General features: G+C 40.9%; 1 non-coding gene and 1 pseudogene across 1 annotated transcript; one reads left to right on the top strand and one right to left on the bottom strand.

Moving 5' to 3' along the window:
• Nucleotides 1-24,812, top strand: part of LOC134760233 (ADAMTS-like protein 3) — an 89,439-nt pseudogene that overhangs the window by 32,438 nt on the left and 32,189 nt on the right.
• On the bottom strand, nt 14,832-14,936 carry LOC129050648 (U6 spliceosomal RNA). Its single transcript, XR_008514318.1, has one exon. It is a non-coding gene; the product is annotated as a U6 spliceosomal RNA (small nuclear RNA).

Genomic DNA, 24,812 nt, shown 5'->3' with positions numbered 1-24,812 from the left:
CATTGGTGTAAAAATACACGTAGATCAATGGCACAGATTAGAGAGTCCAGAAATAAGTCCACATACCTACAGCCAACTGATTTTCAACAAGGGTGCCAAGAATACACACTGAGGAAGGGACAGTGTCTTCAATAAATGATGCTGGGAAAATTGGATGTCTATATGCAGAAGAATAAAGCTGGACCCCTATCTCTCACCGTGTACAAAATCCAACTAAAAATAAAGACTTAAATGTAAGACTTGAAAATATGAAACTGATAGAAGAAAACAGAGAAAATACTTCATGACGTTGGACTGGGTAAGGATTTTTAAAATATGACCTCAAAAGCACAGACAATAAAAGCAAAAATAGACAAATGGGATTATATTAAACTAAAAAGCTTATGTACATCAAAGGGAACAATCAAGAGTAAAGAGACAACCTGTAGAATGGGAGAAAATATTTGCAAACTAGACAGCTGGACAAGGAAATAATATTTAGAATATATAAGGAATTCAAACAACTCAATAGCAAAAAAACCCAAAACAAGTAATTTGATTTAAAAATGGGCAAAAGGCCTTAATGGACATTTCTCAATAGAAGACATAAATACCAACCCAGGTGTATGAAAAAATGCTTAACATCACTAATCATCAGAGAAATACAAATCAAAACCACTATATCACCTCATTCCACTTAAAATGATTATTATCACAAAGACAAAAGACAAGTGTTTCTGAGGATGTGGAGAAAAGGGAACCCTTATATGCTATTAGTGAGAATGTAAATTAGTTCAGTGTTTGTGGAAAATAGTATGGAGTTCCTCAAAATTTTAAAAATAGAACTACCATATGATCCAGCAATCCCATTACTGATTATATATTCAGAGGAAATGAAATCAGTATATCACAGAGACATCCTCACTCACGTGTTTATTGTAGCACTATTCACAATAGCCAAGGTATGGAATCAACTTAAGTGTCCAACAATGAATGAATGGATAAAGAAAATGTGGTATATATACGCAGTGAAATACTATGCAGCCATAAAAAGAAGGAAATGCTGTTATTTGTGACATGGATGAATCTAGAGGATATTATGTTAAGTGAAATAATCCAGGCACAGAAAGACAAATATCACATAATCTCATTCATATATGGAATCCAAAAAAAAAACTTGATATCATAAAGGTGGGCAATAGAACAGTGGTTACCAGAGACTGGGGAGGGCAGGGGGCAGGTGGAGATTGGGAGAGGTTAGTCAAGAAAGTTACAACTAGCAAGGAAGGATGATTTTTGGTGTCCTATTGCACAGTAGAGTAACTATAGTAAACAGCGAGACATTGTATATCTCAATTTAGCCAGAAGAGAGGATCTCGAATGTTCCCACCACAAAGAAATGATAAATTTTTGAGGTGGTGAACATGCTAATTACCCTAATTTGTTCATTATGTAATGTATACATGTATTGAAACATCACATTGTTCCCCATAAATATGTGCAATTTGTGGAGCCCTAAGGAGTTGAAAGAAAACTGAAAAAATGGGCTTAGCTGGCAGAAACAGAAATAGGGGGTAGAGAGGAACAAATGTTCTGAGAAGTAGGGTCAACTGCAAATGGCTCACTAGCACACAGGCATCCTGTTACAAGCATCCAAATCACAGCCCACCTGCACCACGCATCCTGTCGGCAAATATTAAGCCCAAGTAGCACGACCTAAAAAACTCCCCTCCAATCCCTGCCTCTTTGCAGACAGCAGACAGCCTTCCCTCTGCTGTATTGCCCATTGCTTGCTGGCAGTGTATCTCCCCTTTTCTTTAAATAAATCTGCCTTTCCAGACTCATTACTATCTTGGTAAATTCCTTTACTGACTATGTGTCGGCCCCAGGCAATCACTAACCATGACATTTTATGTGTTTATTAAAACTTTTAAAAACATTTCCCTCATTGGTGGTGTAGACCCAAATCGAAATGACAGGAATTAAAAGGAAATTCTGAAAATCTGGAGATCTCATTTCAAATGAGATTGATTTATTTTTATCCAATTTTCTCAATTGGCTGTAACTAATTTATTTTAAAAGATCAATTACTGGGGCTTTGTCTGTCTTTCTCCCTTCTCTGTCCCAAGCCAGTGTGAGACATCAGTCCTGGGTAAGGGTTTCTAATCTATGGACCAAGCTTTTTCTTGGTGGGTAGGCCCCCAAGTTCTATGGGAGTAGAAAGCCAGCAGTCTTTAGCAACAGCTTTTGACTGAGAGCTCAAGCCATATTTGCAGTCCATTTCTACCAACGATGAAGCTGACATTTCTATCTGTGTCTCTCCACTAGTTCCAAACTTGAATGGGAAAAAATGGGTGCTTATTTACTGGGGCACTCAAACTCAAATATCACTTAGCCAGAAGTACCAGATTTTTATCAACCGAGTCCTCGGAGGGATTTTGGAGCACTACACAAATGTTTCACATCTCTGGTGATTTGAATTGAATCACACTTGATGTTGAGTGACACATCTGCTTGTGAATGCGAATTAACTGAGCTGAAAGTCCAGATGGGGCATGTAGGAGGGAGAGAGAGACCTGAACACAAAGGCAAGCATGTCAGTGCCAACGTAGTCTAGCCTTCCTTTTAAACAAGCATGTGGGTGCATTAGCAACCTCAGAGTTTTATCCATGAGGCTTTTAGATCTACCACCTTTTTCGTGGGTGCATTAGTTGTTTTTATTGCTGCAGTAACATGTTACTATAAATATAGTGGCTTGAAACAAGACAAATGTATAATCTTATGGTTCTGAAGGCCCGAAGTCTGACACAGGTCTTACTGGGCTAAAATTAACATATAGGCAGGGCTACATCATTCTGGAGGCCTAGGGAAAAATTAATTTCCTTTTTTTCCCGGCTTCTAGAGGCCACCCATATTCCTTGGCTTGTGATTCCTTCTTCAGTCTTCAAAGCCAGCAACGTTGCATCTGTTTGATCATTTTTCTTTTTCTTTTGAGACTGAGTCTCACTCTATCACCCAGGCTGGAGTGCAGTGGCATGATCTCGGCTCACTGCAACCTCTGCCTCCCAGGTTCAAGCGACTCTCCTGCCTCAGCCTCCTGAGCAGCTGGGATTACAGATGCTAACCAGAATGCCCAGCTAATTTTTGTATTTTTAATAGAAACAGGGTTTCACCATATTGGCCAGGCTGGTCTCGAACTCCTGACCTCAAGTGATCCGCCTGCTTCGGCCTCCCAAAGTGCTGGGATTACAGGCATGAGCCACTGCACCCAGCCTGAACATTTTTCTGTAGTCATATCTTCCTGTGACCAGAGCTGGGCATTGTTCTTCCACCTAGATAATCCTAGATAATTTCTCTGTCTCAAGGTCTCTAACTTTAGTTATGTGTGCAAAAATCCTTTTGCCATGTAAGGTAACATAGTCGCAGGTTCCAGGGGTTAGGTCCTGGACATCTTGTGGGCCAAGGTGGTGCATTATTTTGCCCAACACAGTGGGATAGATAGCTAAAGTTTTCTTTGGTCTGACAATTTCCTTGTAGTCATTCAAGAACAAATTTCAAAACAGTATGATTTCCAGCAATAAGTTGTGAAACTATTTAAAATGATTTATTTTAAACCCCAGATCACGGTGTTACATTTTAGGATCTCATTCTAGAGTTTCTCTGTGTGTGTATCACTCTGCTCTAGCTAATTCCAAAAAGGAATCTATTATCAACACAAGTGTTAAGAGTATTGTGCCAGATAGTACAGACATAAAATGTAATCTGCTAAAATTATGCACATTAGGTGAAAGGGTTAGGACTTTAGTGTACTTGAGTGAAGATATGATGCCCCTGAAGCTCTCTGGGCCTTGGGGGTTACCTGTGGTCTCTAATTTATGGTCCCTCTGGGAGAATGTGGCAGAAATCTTTCTAGGCTGGTAAGAAATAGATGCTTGGGGTAGGGTAGGAAGGAGGTGGAGAAGCAAGTGCTGCCCTTTTTAGTTCTCAGAGTTGGAATCCTTAGAGAGTCCTAAGAGAGGTTTCATAAGAATGTAGCATCAGTTGCTATGCTTGTCATTGCAAACTCAGAATTTCCAACAAAATTCCTTATTTGGGAAATAAGGGAAGGTTGTGACAGTGGAAGTGTCCAGAGTATCCCTTTGTCTCCATGTGCCACAGTATCTGCAGCTGTGCATGCCTAAGCTGTGTTGCAAACCAGAGGTGCATAAGTGAAGCCTCAGCTTCAGCACTGATAATCTGTAAGAGTCCATTCCTACACAGGAGAGATCATGCAAGTATATTTCTGAAAATACTATAGAAACATTGCAAACACGTTGAGTGCCATAAGTGGATGTAACCACAATGAGCTTGGAGTATGAATATGGTTACATCTTTTTTTTCCATGTAATTAATTGAACTCCTTCCTGCTTTATTAATTGGGGGCTCAAAATATCCACCTCACCATAGCAGGAGTGGGGACCAGTCTGCAACCCACCCCACCTCAAGTGGAGAGAGGACCAAGTTCTGATGAGCATCCCCCTGCTGTTACTTCTCCCTGCCTTCTCACTGCCATTCAATGCCTTACTGAAGACTGGCCACGCTAGTTCAGTGGTTAGTGGAGTTCATTTTACCTGGAAGTGGGGATGGTCATTCACTCTTCTGAAGGAAGTTGCCTTTAGTGATTCTAAGATGAGGAGTTCTTTTGAGGGAGACTTGCCCCCTGATTCAAACATGCCTACACCTATATTTCCAGGACCATAAAAGCCCTGTATTGAGGGACAGCAGGGTCTTTCAGTCCCATCCAAGAGATGTCATCATCAATGGCCAAACTCAGTCTCTATCAGAGTAGTCTGCTGTATGGAGAAGGAGGTGTTTCTGTCAGTGAGCCTTGGAGATCTAACACTGGATCATATTCCAGAGATTGCTAAAAGTTCTATTTCTCCATGGGAATGTCTGAAGACTCAGGCTCTCAGCCTTAAGACCATGGGCTATTGTCTATATGTGTTGACTTCCTCACACTTAACCGAAATAATAATAATAGCTCATACTTATTAAGTACTTCCTGAATGCTAGGCATTATTCTAAGTGCCATTTCATGAATAAATTAATGTAATCCTCACACTAACCCTGAGAAGTATGTACTATTTTTATTTCCACATTTACAAAGGAGATTAAGTAACCTGCCCAAGGTCACAGAACCGAATTTAACCTCAGACAGTCAGGTTTCGGTGAGTGCACTCCTAACCACTCTACTACACTATACAAGAGTATGGAAAGGCTGTAAGCTTTGTCAGATAATAAAATGATGCTGCAGACAGCAGTAGCTAAAGCATGGTAGCTTTTGGCAACACATAAGCACAAGAATTGCTGTGGTATTGGAGGGACATTATACTTCCAGATACCATTGTAGAAAATCTAACTCTGGAACTGTAGGGCAGACCTTCTAAATAATCTTAGTTGGCAAGGGTCAGAGATCAGGGAAGAGCAGGGAATTAATTGAAAGAAACACAACTGAAGGGAGTCAGAGAAAGGAAATCCTCCATGGCTATTGGTTTTCTACTACTCCAGCAGCCTGGGTTGGATCCCTAGCATAGGAGAGGATCCGGCTTAACGAGGACAGACCCTGACAGTTGCATTTCAGAATTCTGCCCACCTCAGCAGAAGACACTAAAGAAAAAAAATTCAGGCACCCAAGAAAAGATAAAATGTTCTTTTGTTATGAAGCCTAGTTGTAACAGGGACATGCATTCACAGCACATAGATGAAGATGAAGAAATTCCACCCCTGGTGTGCAGGAGATCATGCCTCAAATGGCAGGAGTGGAAGGCATATCCAGGTCATGAGGACCACACCACCCTCCCTGAGAATTCAGACTTTGGTTCAGTGGCTCTCCTTCAGTTCATTCTGTCAGGGGAGATGGAGATTTGGGCTTTGGGCCTGAAAGATTATGGAACAGAACATGCCTGGGTACGTACGTGCCATGGCTCCTGGGTGACTGCTGTCTTCACACATAACCCACTGATCAGCACTTAGCATATATCCTTATAACCAGAGACTGGCCCCTGAGTCCTAGATAAAGAATTATCCTTATCAGGGGTATTTTGGAGCAAATGGAGAATTTCTAAGAGAAGTCATGCATCTCAGCAGGGAGGTCTGATACCTGAATTCACTGATGAGTCATGTTTTCATAGCAGGATTTATGGGATGAAAGGCAATGATGGAAGAGGCAAAGGGAAAATAATTTTAAGATAAGTATATCATCATTTGGTAAGGATGTTTTTGTAGCATGAACACATTTTTCTATGAGCACAGAGGGAGGCCTGGTGTACTTGCAGACGGGGCTTCCAGGGCTCCTTCTTGACTTTACAGAAGGGACATTTGATGTGACCCTTGAAGGATCCCTCATACCATGGATCCTATGAATGGCTGGAATCTGACAATTTTCCATTCAGTATTTCTCTTGAAGGTGTTCTTTTTTTTTTCCTTGTCATTACTCCTACTCTGGGCAAGAGTCACCCCCTCTCATGTCTGTCTCCAGAGCTTCAGGCCATCTTGCGATTCTACTGTTCCTAAAATGCCATCTTTTATATTTTAGTCCCCTCTGTGGATCCTTATTGCTTTTAAATCTCCTCACATGCATTCAAGGACCTTCTTATCTTCAGGTAAGATTTATCTCTTATTTAAACTCCCCACTTTCACCCTTTCTGGACAAGGCTGCACACTGCTCCTTATAGATAACGAATTTATTTCTGCTGTTTCTCTTTTGTTATGTCGTTTCCCGAATCTTGTCCTGTTTACATCACACCATCCTTTAAATCCATCTGAGATTTCACCTTTCCACAATTCCTTATTTGCCAACTCTAGCTTACAGTGGCCACCAACAATTTATTTTTATGCTAGAAATGTTGTCATTTGTTATATAAAAGAATCACAAAATTTAGCTCATAGTACAACTTGGATATGAAGTTAAAATAAAATTTTAAAATTTGCTTGTAGCAACAATATTATTTCTCCTGAGTCCCTACTTGCTGGTTATTGGGAGAGGGGATTGGGAGGGGGATTGCCTAAATGTCCGATCCACATGAAAGCTTGGTCCAGTTCTACTATATAAATAATCTCAGGTAATGGCCTGTCTGTCCTGCATAAAAATACTCAGTTTATTAGATAATCTTTCATTCCTGGCTTCTATACAGAAGTTGCCCCCAGGTTTTACAAATCCCCATGGTTTTAGGAGGGGAAGGAGACCTTGTTTTCAAGATGGTTTGGGAAATGGGTGCCTTTTGTCATTTGTTGGCTGTGGCAGCCACCTCCTCTTCCTTTCTCTTCCCTTCTCCTCCTCTCCATCCTCCTCTTCTCTCTTCCTCCTATCCTTCTTCTCCTCTTTCTTCTTTTCTGAGCTTCCCAGACTGGCTACCTGCACTGACTGACACTTCCTTTTTATTACTTCTATCAGGTTAGAGTCAAGTCTTACTGATATGGAATCTATTCTTATTAACTTCATCTAATCAGTTGTACAATTTAACTCTTGGATAACAATTCTATGTCCTTCATTGCATTCCTACTTTAAGTCTACAAATACCAGTGATAACACTTGTTCAGTGTGTTTCATGTGTATAGAAGCTACATCTCCAATAAGATAACAAGCTCATTGAATGACAGTGGTGGATTATATTTTTTTGTGTGTGTTCTCTCTAGCATGTGACCTAGGGCAAAGCCCATCAAGTATATTTCATAAATAAGTGTTGTTTTCAACTTAACTGATATGAAAAAAATGCTTCTCAGGGAAAGGAAAGCAGAAGAATGTTTGGCATTTTGCTCCCTAAATGTCAAATAGACTGTTTAAGACACAAGAATCCCTAGCTTGTCTTGAGCTGGGATGTGGGACCTAGCTGAGCCAGATTAGGCAAGCTTAGTGTTGACACTGGAAGAATGTGAAGTGAATGAAAGCATTTAATATAAGCAGTCAGTGTCTCCCACATTTACTAGAAAGCAGTATTCTGTAATAGAGTGCTTTTTACTTTGAGAATCAGTCTTGGCTTTGTCATATCCTAGTGTGTGTCTTTGGACTAGTGGCTAAAAACTTTCTAGGTCACAGTTTTCTCCATTTGTAGAGTGAGGGTAATAATCCTGACCTACCTAGTTCAAAGGGTGGTGGTAAAAAGAGAATGTCAGTGATTATCCCTGGGAAACTAAAAAGCATGATCTGGATATCAGGCTGCCTTAATCAGATAGCATCATGTGCTAAGAACAGAAGTCCACTTAGATTAGCTCAGGACAAAGGGGATTCACTGGATGGATATGTGGGTTTTAAGGGAATTTAAGCATAAGCAGACCTTAAGGGCCTGGAGCCAGAAATCAGAAAATGAGGAACACAGGTTACTTATTCCTATTTAAATGCATAGTTTACTGTCTTTCCTCCTGCTTTCTTACCGAATTCATTCTTCTGTGCTGTGGGAACTGGCTTGCTTTGCTTCAACATGAATCTTATAAAAGAAATGGCCAGTCCAACCCCAGATTGATATGAGTTCTTAGCTCTCTTAGCTCCAGCTCTTTTGTTGCAATTCCAAATTTCTGGCAAAGATTGACCTGGTGTGGACCAGATGTTTGCCTCTGGATAGTCAGCTGGGGCCAAGGGGGCTGGTCACATGTACAAATCTGGCCACCCTGAGGCTGACATCCTAAGGTGTCTTCCGCTAATTAACTCTTGTTAATTTTGTGAAACTTCATTGGTTTATGGAATTTAAGGGAGTCGAGAGTTAGCTAGCCGGCACATTCAGTCCCTAGAGAATGCTTGCCATTGAGCCTAATGCAAAGAAGTTGCTTGCATCCTGCTCTCTTAGACACTTTCCTTTGGTTGGTTTCAAAGAGTGAGATATAGAGAAAACTAGCCGTGGCTGGAGGAAGACGAGGTGATGTAATTTTATAACTGATGATCCTTCCTATGGCCAGATGGAGGATACAGTCCTCATTTCAACAGAGAAAAGTCATCTGGCCTGGCACAGTGGTTCATGCCTGTAATCCCAGTACTTTGGGAGGCCAAGGCAGGCAGATTGCCTGAGCCCAGGAGTTTGAGACCAGCGTGGGCAACATAGCAAAACTGTCTCTACAAAAAATTAGCTGGGTGTAGTGGCGCGTGCCTGTAGTCCCAGCTACCTGGGAGGCTGAGGTGGGAGGATCACCTGAGCTCTGGAGGTCGAGGCTGCAGTGAGCTGTGATCATGCCACTGCGCTCCATCCTAGGTGACAGAGTAAGACCCTGACTAAAGAAAAAGTCATCCAGTTTTAGTCTTATTCAGTTTGACTTGCTTCTATGAGTGTAACCTGGTTTAATTTTGCTAAGACAACAAAAATGTGGATGCGATATAGGATTTTGGAATGTTTCACAGCAAAGTAATACAACTAATCTCAGAAGAATGTTAGTTAATTAATTAATTAATTCTATGTATTCCCTATCTACTTCCAAAAAGGATTTAAGGAAGTTTATAAAGGCCAAAAGTGTAAGCAATAAAAGACAAACATCAAGTAGCAAAAAGAGGAAAACTGTATTTAAAAATCCTGGCTGATAATTTATAAATATCTATTTGTGGAAAAAAATAAAGCTAGATTTCTGACTTAAACCATTCATGTAAATAAATTCCAAATATAACAAATAGTTAAATATGACTGCTAATCTAGAAAGGAACTAGGAAAATACATGTAAGTATTTATCTGTTCTCAGAGCAGAGTGGGAAAGCATTTCTAAGCCCATTAATAAAGAAAGAAACCTTAAGGGGAAATATTAATAGAGCTGACTACATGAAAATGTAAAACTTTTTGACTTTACAAAGTACCAAAAAAAAAATGAAATGGGGAAAATATTTCCAACAGAAATGACAAAGAGTTGATAATTTCACTATGAAGTTTAATAGTTTCATCTGCTGAAAATAATAAAAAGACAAAAATGCCAATGGATAAAGGCTATAAAACAAATTTTTGAAGAATTAATACAAAAAGCAAACATACATGAAAATATATTAAACAATAAAAAGAAAATGCAAGCTGGGCACGGTGGCTCACACCTGTAATCCCAACACTTTGGGAGGCTGAGGTGGGTGAATCACTTGAGGTCAGAAGTTTGAGACCAGCCTGGCCAACATGGTGAAACCCCATCTCTATGAAAAATACAAAAGAAATTAGCCGGGCATGGTGGCAAGCACCTATAATCCCAGCTACTCGAGAGGCTGAGACAGGAGAATCACTTGAACCTGGGAGGTCCAGCCTAGGTGACAAAGCAAGACTCTATTTCAAAAAGAAAATGCAAATGAAAACAATGAAGTTATATTTTATACTTTGGATTGGAAAAAAAACTAGAAAATTATAATGGAGGGCAATTTTGCAATATTTTGAATAGTCTATAAAATGTGCATAACCTTGGACTCAGAAATTTTATTTCCAGAAAGAAGTCCTTGGTAAATAATCAAGATTTGTGTGAATATTTAGATACAAAAGATCTATGTTATTTATTCTTTTGTTGAGTAGAAACTATTTTCCAAAGTTTTTAGAATGAATATTTATTACTTTCATAATACAAAAAAGAATACTTTATGGTGTTTTTTGTTTGGTTTTTTTTTTTTTTTGCGATAGAGTCTCGCTCTGTCACTCAGGCTGGAGTGCAGTGGCACAATCTTGGCTCACTGCAGCCTCCACCTCCTGGGTTCAAGCAATTCTTCTGCCTCAGCCTCATGAATAGCTGGGACTACAGGCATACGCCACCACACCCAGCTAATTCTTATATTTTTCATAGAGACGGGGTTTCACCATTTTGGCCAGGCTGGTCTGGAACTCCTGACCTCAGGTGATCCGCCCGCCTCAGCCACCCAAAGTGCTGGGATTACAGATGTGAGCCACGGCGCCTGGGGGCTATATTGCTTTTTCGTATCTGTTTTCTTTAATTATGAAGTTTGCATATCAAAAGTAGATTTTTGATGAGTAAAGTAACACTTTTCTCAACTAGTATCTTGCTTTGGAAATATCTGGTGGGCAGAATCAGTAATTTAGTAGAAAGACCAATGAGTCATCAATATTTGTACAAACATGTTTTATTATGAGAGCAACTGAAGGCATTTACTTTGAATTTATTTGCTTTTGTTGTAGACAGAATTTGAACAAGCTATGTTTTCTGTCATCCATCCTACAGCCAGTTGAAGGCAGGTACTTGGTACCAGTGAAGATATGGGAGGGAGCCTGACAGGGGAGGAAAGACAGATGAATTAAAAACAACCACGACAGGCTGGGCACTGTGGCTCATGCCTTTAATCCCAGCACTTTGGGAGGCCGACACAGGTGGATCTTGAGGTCAGGAGATCCAGAACATCCTGGCCAACGTGGTGAAACCCCGTCTCTACTAAAAGTACAAAAATGAGCTGGGTGTGGTGGTGTGCGGGGGGTACTGAGGCAGGAGAATCGCTTGAACCCGGGAGGCAGAGGTTGCAGTGAGCCGAGCCACTGCACTCCAGCCTGGCGACAGAGCGACACTCCTTCTCAAAAAAAAAAAAAAAAAAATCAGTGACAAAGAAACAACAACAAGTGCTCACAGAGCACAGCCGTTTGGGGCTAATCATCCTTTACATTGAAATGGCTCCTGAAGGCATGGATAACAATTAAATTTTGATGAAGAATTTGAATCCTTGAATCACCTGGAAAAATTAAAAGCATTTGGTTTCCCTTGTTTTAAAAGGAAGGAGATTAGATAATGCATTTGAAAATTTATATTCAAGATGGTTAAAATAGGGCAAAGTTTGGCATCTAAGTCTTGTAATCTCTAATTATCTGGAAAAAATAGCTGGGTGGATGAGTGATCAGAATAATGAGATAATCTCCTGTATAAATAATTATTGCCACGATCTCTGTAGAATTTCATAGCATACATTCAACTTTGAATCAAAAAAAAAAAAAGAGGGAATTAGGTGACTCCCAGAGAGAGGCAAGTGGAGTGTGGTCTCATGAGATTCTGGTGAACTGATTTCATCTTCTGTTGGCCTCTCTCACTGGGTGATGTGCCTGTGGCCTTCTCCCCTGCCCCCAGGACTGCCCTCCAGATGCAGAAGCTTTCAGAGCCCGGCAGTGCTCAGCCTACAATGATGTCCAGTATCGGGGCATTACTATGAATGGCTTCCACGATATAATGATCCTGCTGCTCCGTGTGCACTCAAGTGTCATGCATGAGGACAAAATTTGGTGGTGGAGCTGGCACCTAAGGTACTGGATGGAACTCGTTGCAACACGGACTCCTTGGACATGTGTATCAGTGGCATCTGTCAGGTAAGCACACTTGCCTCCCAAGCCCCTGCTTCGTGGATGTGCCACACCTGCTGTCAATAAACAGAACCATTTTCTTCTGTACTTTCGTTCATGCAGATGAAAATATTGCTATTGGCCAGGTACGGTGGTTTACACCTATAATCCCACTTTTGTATTTTTGTACACCAAATACAAATACAATTTGTATTTGTATTCCAATTTTGTATTTTTAGTACAGATGAGGTTTCATCGTGTTGGTCAGGCTGATCTCAAACTCCTGACCTCAGGTGATTCACCTGCCTCAGCGTCTCAAAGTGCTGGGATTACAGGCATGAGCCACCGTGCCCGGCCATAGATTAGTGATTCCCTAACTTGAACAAGCATCAGAGTCACCTGGAGGGCTTGTGATAACAGAGTGTTGGGCTCATCTCCCGGAGTTTCTGATTCAGTAGGTAAGGGATGGGGCCCAAAGATTTGCATTTCTAACAAGTTCCCTGGAGACCCTGAATCTGTGGGTCTGGGAAATACACTTTGAGAACCACTGTTTGGAAGAGTAATACTGGAGAGTCTCTTATTAAATTAAGCTTTCTTATTAAAATTAATTCATTGTTTTGGATCTTTGGGCACAATGATTTATTTACTGAAAACTAACATGAATGCATTCCAACAGATTTTTCAGAGTGGTCTCTGCAGAGTTGTTACGAGTGTGACTGAGACATAAACCCCAGTGGCTTTTAATGAGTATAAGGATTCAAGACACTTTAGGCCGGGTATGGTGGCTCACCCTGTAATCCCAGCACTTTGGGAGGCCGAGGTGGGTGGATCACTTGAGGTCAGGAGATCAAGACCAGCCTGGCAACATGGTGAAACCCCATCTCCACTAAAAATACAAAAATTAGCTGGGTATGATGGTGTGTGCCTGTAATTCCAGCTACTAGGGAGGCTGAGGCAGGAGAATCACTTGAACCCAGGAGGTGGAGGTTGTAGTGAGCCAAGATCATGCCACTGCACTCCAGCCTGGGTGACAGAGCGAGACTGTCTCAAAAAGAAAAAAAAAAATTAAAAAGACACTGTGACAGGTTGTGAGACAGGGATGGCAGGGAAATTATAGGATTCTGCATCTATTCTTTTGACTTCTGAAAAATATTTTTAAAAAATAATGAATGTGTCTAGTATTTCACCTACCCTATTCTGCTCATAACAAAAACAGTAGTAACAACAGCAGACGAGCAACCTGACCACCTACTAAGTGTGAGGCACTACCAGGAGCTTCAGACTTAAAGTGCTCAAAGGTGAACCTTCATCCTGCTTTTCAAACTAGCTTCAACTTTGTTCATCCCTTTATCTAGAAAATGGCTTCTAGTTGCTTATCCCAAAACTTTGACATCATTCTTGCTTTTCTTTCAACCCACACATTTGATCCATTGCTACATCCTGTCAATTTTCCCTCCAAAGATTACTTTTAATTTAGCACGTCTTTCCATCTTTACTGCCTTTCTTGTAGCCTAAGTCCTTAATAGCTAATCTAAACTGCATTAACATCTTTCTGTTCTGTTCTCCCAGCTCCCACCATGATTCCCTCCAGTCTGTTCTTCAAGCAGCAGCCAAAGTGATTATGTTAAAAGGTAATTCAGAGACTGTCATTCTTGCATTCCCCAAAGCCCTTCAATGGCTTGTCCTTGCGTTAATGATGAAATTGAGGATTCTTGTCTGTCTCCTTTAGGCTCTTCCTACACGGTCCATCTCCCTGCCCTTTTAAAACAGACTAATTTCTTTCTTCTTTTTTTTTTTTAAAGAGACAGGGTCTCATCTGTCACCCAGGCTGGGATACAGCAACATGATCATGCCTCATTGCAGACTCATCCTCCTGGGCTCAAGCGATCCTCCTGCCTCAGCCTCCCATGTAGCTGGGACTGCAGACATGTGCCATCATGCTCAGCCAGTTTTTTTTTATTTTTGTAGAGAAGGGGGTCTCGCTGTGTTGCTCAGGCTGGCCTTGAGCCTCCCAAAATACTGGCATTACAGGCATGAGCCACCATACCTGGCCTGACTCCATTTTTTAGAGCAATTTTAGATTCACAGCAAAATTTAGTGGAAGGCGGAATTTTCCCATAGGCCCCCCCACTTCCTTAAATGCACAACCTCCCCTACTATCAACATTCCCCACTAAAGTGATACAGTTATTACAGTCGATGAACCTACGTTGACACATTATAATCACCCAAAGTTCATAGTTTACATTAGGGCTCACTCTTGGTGTTGTAAATTCTATGAGTTTGGACAAATGTATAATGACACGTATCCACTCTTATAGTATAATGCAGAGCAGTTTCACTGACCTAAAAATCCTCTATGCTTTGCTCTTTCATCCCTCTCTCCTCGCTAACCCCTGGCAACCATGGATCTTTTTACTGTCTCCATAGTTTTGCCTTTTCCGGAATGTCATAGAGTTGGAATCATATACTATATAGCCTTTTCGGATTGGCTTCTTTCATGTAGTAATATATTATACATTTAAGTTTCCTCAGTGTCTTTTCATGGCTTGGTAGCTCATTTCCTTTTTTTTTAATTTAAAAAATTTAAGATAAAAAAATTAAATTAATGGAATGTTTCACAAATTTGCATGTCATCCTGGCACAGGGGCCATGCTAATCATCTCTATCATTCCAATTTTAGTATATGTGCTGCGGAAGCGAGCACAATAGCTCATTTCCTTTTAACACTGAATAATATTCCATTGTCTGGATGTACCACAGTTTATTTATCCATTCACCTACTGAAGGACACTATGGTTGCTTTCTACTTTTGGTAACCAAAAGTAGACTTTTGACAAAAGGTCAAAGCTTACCATGTAATTGTTCCATTTTATAAACCGTCTATTTTTCCCCTTTATTGCCATCAGTTAAGTTTTGGGCTCTTTGACCAAATGATAATAGTAATCCTTCTCAGTGGGATTATGCTTTTGTTTTCCAAGTTCTTGACAATGATCATGCATTGCTTTTATAATTAAAATGAATTGTTATTAAAAGCAATTTAGGTTGGGTGCATTGGCTTCTGCCTATAATCACAACACTTTGGGAGGCCAAGACAGAAGGATTCCTTAAGCCTACGAGTTCAAGACCAGCCTGGGCAACATGGGAAAACCTCGTTTCTACAAGAACTTTTTAAAAATTAGCTGGGTGTGTTGGCACAAGCCTATGGTCCTGGCTGCTTGCTACTCAGGAACCTGAGGCAAGAGACTCGCCTGAGTCCAGGTGCTCGAGGCTGCACTGAGCTATGATTGTACCACTGTACTCCAGCCTATGATAGAGCGAGACCCTGTTTCTAAAAAATAAAGATATAAATAAATAAAAGAAATTTAGTCTGGCCTCAAGGAGCGCACTCTGGATAAGGTGATGTTTGGATACTGAGGTTTTGAAAAGTTGAGTAAAAGTTAGATAAACCAAGGTGAGGAAGAGAATGACAAGCAGAAGGGACAGGAATGTAACAGCAGGTGCAGATGTGTTTAAGGGTCCAGGAGTGCATTCTGTAGAGTTGAGGTGAGAATACCCATGGAATAGTGCTAGGAGATGAGGCTGCCAGTGGAGGTGAGAAACCAATCATTAACTTATTCTGAAAGTTGAAAGAGGAGCTGTTTCATAATTTCATAAAGAATTTGGGCTTGTCTTTAGAAAGGTCATTTCAGTGGCAAAGTGGCAGATTATTTGCAGAGGACAGGATGTAGCCAAACAGTAGAAGGTCAAGTATGGGATAACAAGAGCTTAAAATAAGGCAAGAGGTAGGATGAATTAAATGGAGACAAATTCTAAAGATTAAGGGTGCATTTTTTTTTGAGACAGGGTCTTGCTCTGTTGTCCAGGCTGGAGTGTAATGGTGTGGTTACAGCTCACTATAGCCTTGAGCTCCTGGGCTCAAGTAATCCTCCCAACTTAGTCTGCACTCCACCCCCAAGTAGCTGGGACTACAGGAATGTTTCACCGTGCTAGGATAATTTTTATTGTTTACATTTTTTGTAGAGATCAGGTCTCACTATGTTGCCCAGGCTGATCTCCAACTCCTGGCTTCAAGCAACCTTCCTACCTTGGCCCCCCACAACACTGGGGTTATAGGCATGAGCCACTGAGCCTGGCCCTAGAAACAGATCTTTTTTTTCTTTTTTAATCAAACCATGCTTTATAACATAGGTACAATTTTTTATTTCTTTTTTAATAGTACTTTTTAAAAAATTATACTTTAAGTTCTAGGGTACATGTGCACAACGTGCAGGTTTGTTACATATGTATACATGCACCATGTTGGCATGCTACACCCATTAACTCGTCATTTACATTAGGTATATCTCCCAATGCTATCCCTCTCCGCTTCCCCCACCCCACAACCAGCCCCAGTGTGTGATGTTCCCCTTCCTGTGTCCAAGTGTTCTCATTGTTCAATTCCCACCTATGAGTGAGAACATGCAGTGTTTGGTTTTTTGTCCTTGCGATAGTTTGCTGAGAATGATGGTTTCCAGCTTCATGTAGCATGTACCAGCTTCATGTAGCACGTAGACTGTATTGCAAAGGAATGTCCATACAAAGGACATGAACTCATCTTTTTTATGGCTGCATAGTATTCCCTGCTGTATATGTGCCACATTTTCTTAATCCAGTCTATCATTGATGGGCATTTGGGTTGGTTCCAAGTCTTTGCTATTGTGAATAGTGCCGCAATAAACATACGTGTGCATGTGTCGTTATAGCAGCATGATTTATAATCCTTTGGGTATATACCCAGTAATAGGATGGCTGGGTCAAATGGTATTTCTAGTTCTAGATCCTTGAGGAATCGCTACTCTGTCTTCCACAATGGTTAAACCAGTTTACAGTCCCACCAACAGTGTAAAAGTGTTCCTGTTTCTCCACATCCCCTCCAGCACCTGCTGTTTCCTGACTTTTTACTGATCACCATTCTAACTGGTGTGAGATGGTATCTCATTGTGGTTTTGATTTGCATTTCTCTGATGGCCAGTGATGATGAGCATTTTTTCATGTGTCTGTTGGCTACATAAATGTCTTCTTTTGAGAAGTGTCTGTTCATATCCTTTGCCGACTTTTTGATTGGGTTGTTTGTTTTTTTCTTGTAAATTTGTTTGAGTTCTTTGTAGATTCTGGGTATTAGCCCTTTGTCAGATGAGTAGATTGCAAAAATTTTCTCCCATTCTGTAGGTTGCCTGTTCACTCTGATGGTAGTTTATTTTGCTGTGCAGAAGCTCTTCAGTTTAATTAGATCCCATTTGTCAATTTTGGCTTTTGTTGCCATTGCTTTTGGTGTTTTAGACATGAAGTCCTTGCCCATGCCTAGGTCCTGAATGGTACTGCCTAGGTTTTCTTATAGGGTTTTTATGGTTTTAGGTCTAACGTTTAAGTCTTTAATCCATCTTGAATTAATTTTTGTATAAGTTATAAGGCAGGAATCCAGTTTCAGCTTTCTACATATGGCTAGCCAGTTTTCCCAGCACCATTTCTTAAATAGGGAATCCTTTCCCCATTTCTTGTTTTTGTCAGGTTTTTCAAAGATCAGATGGTTGTAGATGTGTGGTATTATTTCTGAGGGCTCTGTTCTGTTCCATTGGTCTATATCTCTGTTTTGGTACCAGTACCATGCTGTTTTGATTACTGTAGCCTTGTAGTATAGTTTGAAGTCAGGTAGTGTGATGCCTCCAGCTTTGTTCTTTTGGCTTAGGATTGCCTTGGCAATGCGGGCTCTTTTTTGGTTCCATATGAACTTTAAAGTAGTTTTTTCCAGTTCTGTGAAGAAAGTCATAGGTAGCTTGATGGGGATGGCATTGAATCTATAAATTGCCTTGGGCAGTACAGCCATTTTCACAATATTGATTCTTCCTATCCATGAGCATGGAATGTTCTTCCATTTGTTTGTGTCCTCTTTTATTTCATTGAGCAGTGGTTTGTAGTTCTCCTTGAAGAGGTCCTTCACATCCCTGGTAAGTTGGATTCCTAGGTATTTTATTCTCTTTGAAGCAATTGTGAATGGGAGTTCACTCATGATTTGGCTCTCAGTCTGTTATTGGTGTGTAAGAATGCTTGTGATTTTTGCACATTGATTTTGTATCCTGAGACTTTGCTGAAGTTGCTTATCAGCTTAAGGAGATTTTGGGCTGAGACGATGGGGTTTTCTAAATATGCAATCATGTCATCTGCAAACAGGGACGATTTGACTTCCTCTTTTCCTGTTTCAGTACCCTTTATTTCTTTCTCCTGCGTGATTGCCCTGGCCAGAACTTCCAACACTATGTTGAATAGGAGTGGTGAGAGAGGGCATCCCTGTCTTGTGCCAGTTTTCAAAGGGAATGCTTCCAGTTTTTGCCCATTCAGTATGATATTGGCTGTGGGTTTTTCATAAATAGCTCTTATTATTTTGAGATACGTTCCATCAATACCTAATTTATTGAGAGTTTTTTAGCATGAAGGGCTGTTGAATTTTGTCAAAGACCTTTTCTGCATCTATTGAGATAATCATGTGCTTTTTCTCTTTGGTTCTGTTTATATGCTGGATTACATTTATTGATTTGTGTATATTGAACCAGCCTTGCATCCCAGGGATGAAGCCCACTTGATCATGGTGGATAAGCTTTTTGATGTGCTGCTGGATTCGGTTTGCCAGTATTTTACTGAGGATTTTTGCATCGATGTTCAACAGGGATATTGGTCTAAAATTCTTTTTTTTTGTTGTGTCTCTGCCAGTCTTTGGTATCAGGATGATGCTGGCCTCATAAAATGAGTTAGGGAAGATTCCCTCTTTTTCTATTGATTGGAATAGTTTCAGAAGGAATGGTACCAGCTCCTCCTTGTACCTCTGGTAGAATTCGGCTGTGACTCCATCTGGTCCTGGACTTTTTTTGGTTGGTAAGCTATTAATTATTGCCTCAATTTCAGAGCCCATTATTGGTCTATTCAGGGATTCACCTTGTTCCTGGTTTAGTCTTGGGAGGATGTATGTGTCCAGGAATTTATCCATTTCTTCTAGATTTTCTAGTTTATTTGCGTAGAGGTATTTATAGTAGTCTCTGATGGTAGTTTGTATTTCTGTGGGATCAGTGGTGATATCCCGTTTATCATTTTTTTTACACCTATTTGATTATTCTGTCTTTTCTTCATTAGTCTTGCTAGCAGTCTATCAATTTTGTTGATCTTTTCAAAAAACCAGCTCCTGGATTCATTGATTTTTTTGAAGGGTTTTTTGTGTCTCTATCTCCTTCAGTTCCACTCTGATCTTAGTTATTTCTTGCCTTCTGCTAGCTTTTGAATGTGTTTGCTCTTGCTTCTCTAGTTCTTTTAATTGTGATGTTAGGGTGTCAGTTTTAGATCTTTCCTGCTTTCTTTTGTGGGCATTTAATGCTGTAAATTTCCCTCTACACACTGTTTTAAATGTGTCCCAGAGATTCTGGTGTGTTGTATCTTTGTTCTCATTGGTTTCAAAGAACATCTTTATTTCTGCCTTCATTTCTTTATATACCCAGTAGTCATTCAGGAGCAGGTTGTTCAGTTTCCATGTAGTTGAGTGGTTTTGAGTGAGTTTCTTAATCTTGAGTTGTAGTTTGATTGCACTATGATCTGAGAGACAGTTTGTTATAATTTCTGTTCTTTGCCATTTGCTGAGAACTGCTTTACTTCCAACCATGTGGTCAATTTTGGAATAAGTGCGATATGGTGCTGAGAAGAATGTCTATTCTGTTGATTTGGGGTGGAGAGGAAACAGATCTTTTAGGGCTGAATATTTAGTTGGATGTGGGGAGCGAGAGAATGATATCTAGATTTCTGATATCATGATTAAGTAGATAGACAGTGAGACCATTCGTCAAGACAAAATATTGGGTGAGAACCAGGGGCATGGGGCAAAGGTGATGAGCTGAGTGTGCTTGTGAATATCTGAGTTGATGTATGAATTTAGAGCTTAGGAGAGAAATCTAGACTAGAAATATAGATCTGGGGCTGTCACATGGTTAAATCTAATGATCTAATGTCCTTGGGGACTGAGTAAGGAGGACAGGTTGTGCTCTCAAGTACAGAGTCCTGGTGCCCATAATTGAAGGAACAAGCACAGGGAGAGGTGCCCCTGATGGGGACTGAACAGAATAGCCTCCTATATAGTAGAGAAACCATGAAAAACAGAAGATAAGGGTGGGTGAGCATTTAAGAAGGCAGGTCAGCAGTGGCACATACTTCAGAGAAGTCAAGAAGAACTGAAATCCACCCACTTCATTTTGACTAAAGATCACTGACAACAGCTGGTGCAGCCTCAGTGCTGGAGTTGGACTAGGCACTGGCAGGGGATGCAGGATGCATTAGTTTCCTGTGGCAGCTGTGACAAATTACCACAAATTTGGTGGCTTAAAACAACAGAAGTTTATTCTCTCACACTTCTAGAGGCCAGAAGTTCAAAATCAGGGTATCAGCAGGGTTGGTTCTTGGCTGGAGGCTCTGAGGGAGAATCCATTCCTTGCCTCTCTTCCAGCTTCTGGTGCTGGAATTCGGGCTTGTCTCTAGAAAGAGCCCATTTGCAGGAGCCCAGACTGGGAGCAGCAGGTGGGCAGGATGGAGGGAAAGGAGGAGGGTGGGTGACTCTAAAATTTAAGCTTCATTAACTTTATGGTAAATCCACGAATGAACAACAATATATGTTGCCAAGTGGGTGGGTGGGTGGAGTATTGATTTAGACGTAGGAATATACAACTAATGAAGTAAAGTTTGGGCTAATCAAAAGAGTTGATAGGCAGAAACAAAGGGGACAGATTTTTGTGCCAATGATTTTTTGTGTTCCTTGCTTGTGGAAGCATCACTCTAATCTCTGCCTTCATCTGCACCTTACCTCCTCTTGTCTATCTCTATGTTTTCCCCTCCTTTCATAAGGACACCTTCATATGATTTCATCTCAACATCCTTAATTACATTTGCAAAGATATTTTTCCACATATGGTCACATTCACAGGTTCTGGGTGCCATGTCTCTTTTTGGGGGGAGTGCACAATTCAACCCACTGCACATGGTAAGGAATGAATAGGCCGAAATGAGTAGGGATGATGAGCATAAACCCGCCTTTCAAAAAGCATAAATCAGAAGAATAGAGGGAAAGCTACAACTACAGCCAGAGGGGATGTCAGGTCCAGGAAGAATGTCTTCAAGATCAGAGATACTTGGAAAAGCACTGGAGCAGATGCAGCTTTTAGGGTACCTGAAGCATATATAATTAGAAGGGCCCTCTTTATTTATTAATTTTTGAGACAAAGTCTTTCTCACCCAGGCTGGAGTTCAGCCTTGTGAGGCTGGTGCTATCACGGCTCATTGCAGCCTTGTCCTCCTGGGCTCAAGTGATTCTCCCATCTCAACCTCTCGAGTAGCTGGGACCACAGGTGTGCACCATTGGCTAATTCATGGCAGATTCTTACATAGAAATCCTTCCCAGTTGCAGCCCAGCTTCCCTTCCCCACATCAAATACTTCAATTCCCCGCAACTTTAAGCATTTGTGGGAGTCCAGACTGGGAGCAGCAGGTGGGCAAGACAGAGGGAAAAGGAGAGAGTGGTTGACCCTGAAACTTAAGCTTCATTAACTTCATGGTAAATCCATGAATGAGCAAGAATATATGTTGCCAGGCAGGTGGGTGAGTGGAGTATTGACTGAGAGGTAGAAATATACAACGAATGCAGTGAAGTTCCTGGGCTCTTCAAAGGAGTTGATAACAGAAACAAAGGAGACAGATTGCTCGTGGACAAGGAGGAGGGACACCTTTTCCCTTGAGGCAGGTAGGAAGGGGGAAATATGGGCCACTGATCAGTTTGTATGGGAATGGACAGGAAGGTGAAATATTGTTTGATGGCCTCAACTGAGTGAAATATAAAGCAAAGGCATCTAATCAGAATGAGGGGGCAGGATTTTGAGGAGGAATGAGAAATTTGAAAATGCTCTGAGGAAAATGGAGATGACAAAATATGGTTAGAGAACAGTGCCTTATGCAACTAGAGGGAGTAGAAAACCATTGCCGTTGGCACAGTTGGTGTGTGAAGCTAAGGTCACTTCGCCCTTGGGTCAAGATCATGGACCTGCTTGGTGGCTTCCTGTGATGGATAGCTGTGATCAGGACTGTGTAGACTTCAGATTTAGAGAGAACTGCATTCAGATTTGATTTCTGCAACTAATTAACTGAAGGCCACTTGGCAAGTCCCTTACCATCTTTGAACTTTGGCCTTTTCATCAGGTAAAAAGGAGATATTATCCTCCTTGTAGGTCCTGTTTTCAATTCATTCTTCTACAAACCAACATGCTAAGTGCCCAGCACAATAGCTGACACACAAGAGGCCTGCAGTCAACATGAGCTCCCCTTCCCGCGTTTACTGTTCTGCTCACTACTCACCACCCCCTGTTCTTATTAATGGTCTAAGTCCGGTTGCTTAGTTGGCTCCAGGAGTTTCCAGGGTTTAAAGGGGCTTGCAGGATAAAGGTGGTTTCAGTATGAATTAGTGCATTTTAAATGAGTGCTTCTAATCACGTTTTTGTGATTCTAATGAGTAAGCCAGTTCTTTGGGTGATGAGGAGTGATACCCTCGTTGCTGAAAGCTGGATACTCTTTTGGCTAGGTGATTTGAATCAAATAATTATGTGTTCTTCCTCAGAAGTGACTTAGACACTTCTTGGTAGAATTCAGTATCTTTCCTTCAACAGGATAATGTTCACATAAATGTCCTGTCTTGTGCCATGTGGCCATGGGCATCAGTTAGGCAGATTCAGTGTCTGGTGCTGGCCTACTTCCTGCTTCCTGGTGATTCTTTCTGCTTGCCCCAGGATCACTGATGTGAGCCATAATGACTACTTGGCATAGACTACACATAAGTCTTGTAAATGTCTGTATAGTTTTCTCATTTAAATGAACATGTCACAATGCTCTTGGGAACAACTTTCCATTAACCTGAGCACAGCAGACAGCCTGAGACAGTGGTGCTCACTGAATTAAATTTGCTTCTGCTTTGGAGGTCTGATTTTTATTAGAGGCACGATCTGGTTGGTACCAGCTCTGCAGACCAAGTTTGATTTGTCATTCATGTTTATTGAATTCCCTGATAGCTGTGCAGATGAAGAAACCACTTAGAATTTAGAATAAAAATAAAAATAATAGCAACTAACACTGGGTGCTTAGCCCAGGTATCAGGCATTGTGGAAGCCCTTTACTGTTAGCTCATCATAATCCTATCAAGTAGGTACAGTATTTATTCCCCACTTTGTTGATAAAGAAACTGGAAATTGAAGAGGCTAAGTAAATTGCCCAAGTTGTACAGTACAGTATCTTAGTCAGTTTGGGCAGCTATCACTAGCTACCATAGATTGGGTGGCATATTAACAACAGAAATTTATTTTTTACATTTCTAGAGGCTGGGAAGTCCAAAATTAAAGTGCTGGCAGATTCAGTGTCTGGTGAGGGTCTGCTTCCTGCCTCCTGGTTCATAGAGGCTGTGTCCTCACATGGCAGAAGGGATGAGGGAGGTATCCAGGGTATCTTTTATAAGGGTACTAATCCTATTCATGAGGGCTGCACCCTCATGACCAATCACCCCCCAAATGTTTCACCTCCTAATACCATCAACTCGAGGGTTAGGTCTCTGCATATGAATTTTGGGTGCAGACACATTCAGTCTATCGCACATAGCTAGGAAGTGGTAGAGCTGGAATTTGAACCCAGACAACCTAATTCCAGAATCCAATTTCTTAATTATTGGGCCATATTGATGATACTTTCTGTATTGGTACAAGTGTAGCTGAAGTTTGTAACTGAAAATGAGATATAATTCGGTAAAGAACAGTCAGTTCAACAGATGATTCATGCTTAGATGGCTTAGTACAGGGATTAAAACTCAAATGTCTACATACTGCCCCAGAGAGAAACTGCCCAGATGTAGTCACATTGGCTGGTGACTATAGTGGTGAACTGGGGGATACATGCTCATTGTGAAGGGAGCAACTATGTATAAACATGTCGGAAGTTTTGTTTCATTTTTGTTTTTGTCAAGAGAAGCGGGAAAACTGGATTTTAATGTGAAACTTCCAATTTTAAAAATCGTCTTCCTGTTAATAACCGTGCTTTATCAATTAATGGTTATATTATAGTCCTGTATAGTGTAGGCTAGGTTTTCCTGCAGTAACCAACAACCCCCAAAGCTCAGTAGCTTAAAACAATTAAAGGTTACTTCTTGCTGATGCCACTTGTCCAACAGTGGTCAACAGGAGCCTCAGCTCTTAGAACGTCTTGGATACTCAGGCTGAGGTAGGCTTTATGTGGACATATTTTTTACATAATAACTGCAATAGTGCAAGGGGAACATGAGACTCAGACACAGACCCTTAAATCTTCTTATAGAAGTGACACAGATCAATCACTTAGACTCATATTTCATTGGCCAAAGTTAGTTAGTGACCATACCTAACTTCAAAGGGGATGGAGAAGTGCAGACCTTCTGTGGGCTGAAAGAAACAAAATGTTTTTGAGTATTCCCACTGACTAGCACAGCTCCATATACTCTGATTTTTAAGGC

Source organism: Pongo abelii, chromosome 16, assembly GCF_028885655.2.
Source record: "Pongo abelii isolate AG06213 chromosome 16, NHGRI_mPonAbe1-v2.0_pri, whole genome shotgun sequence".
Lineage (NCBI taxonomy): Eukaryota > Metazoa > Chordata > Mammalia > Primates > Hominidae > Pongo > Pongo abelii.
This window is presented reverse-complemented; position numbering and strand designations above follow the sequence as displayed.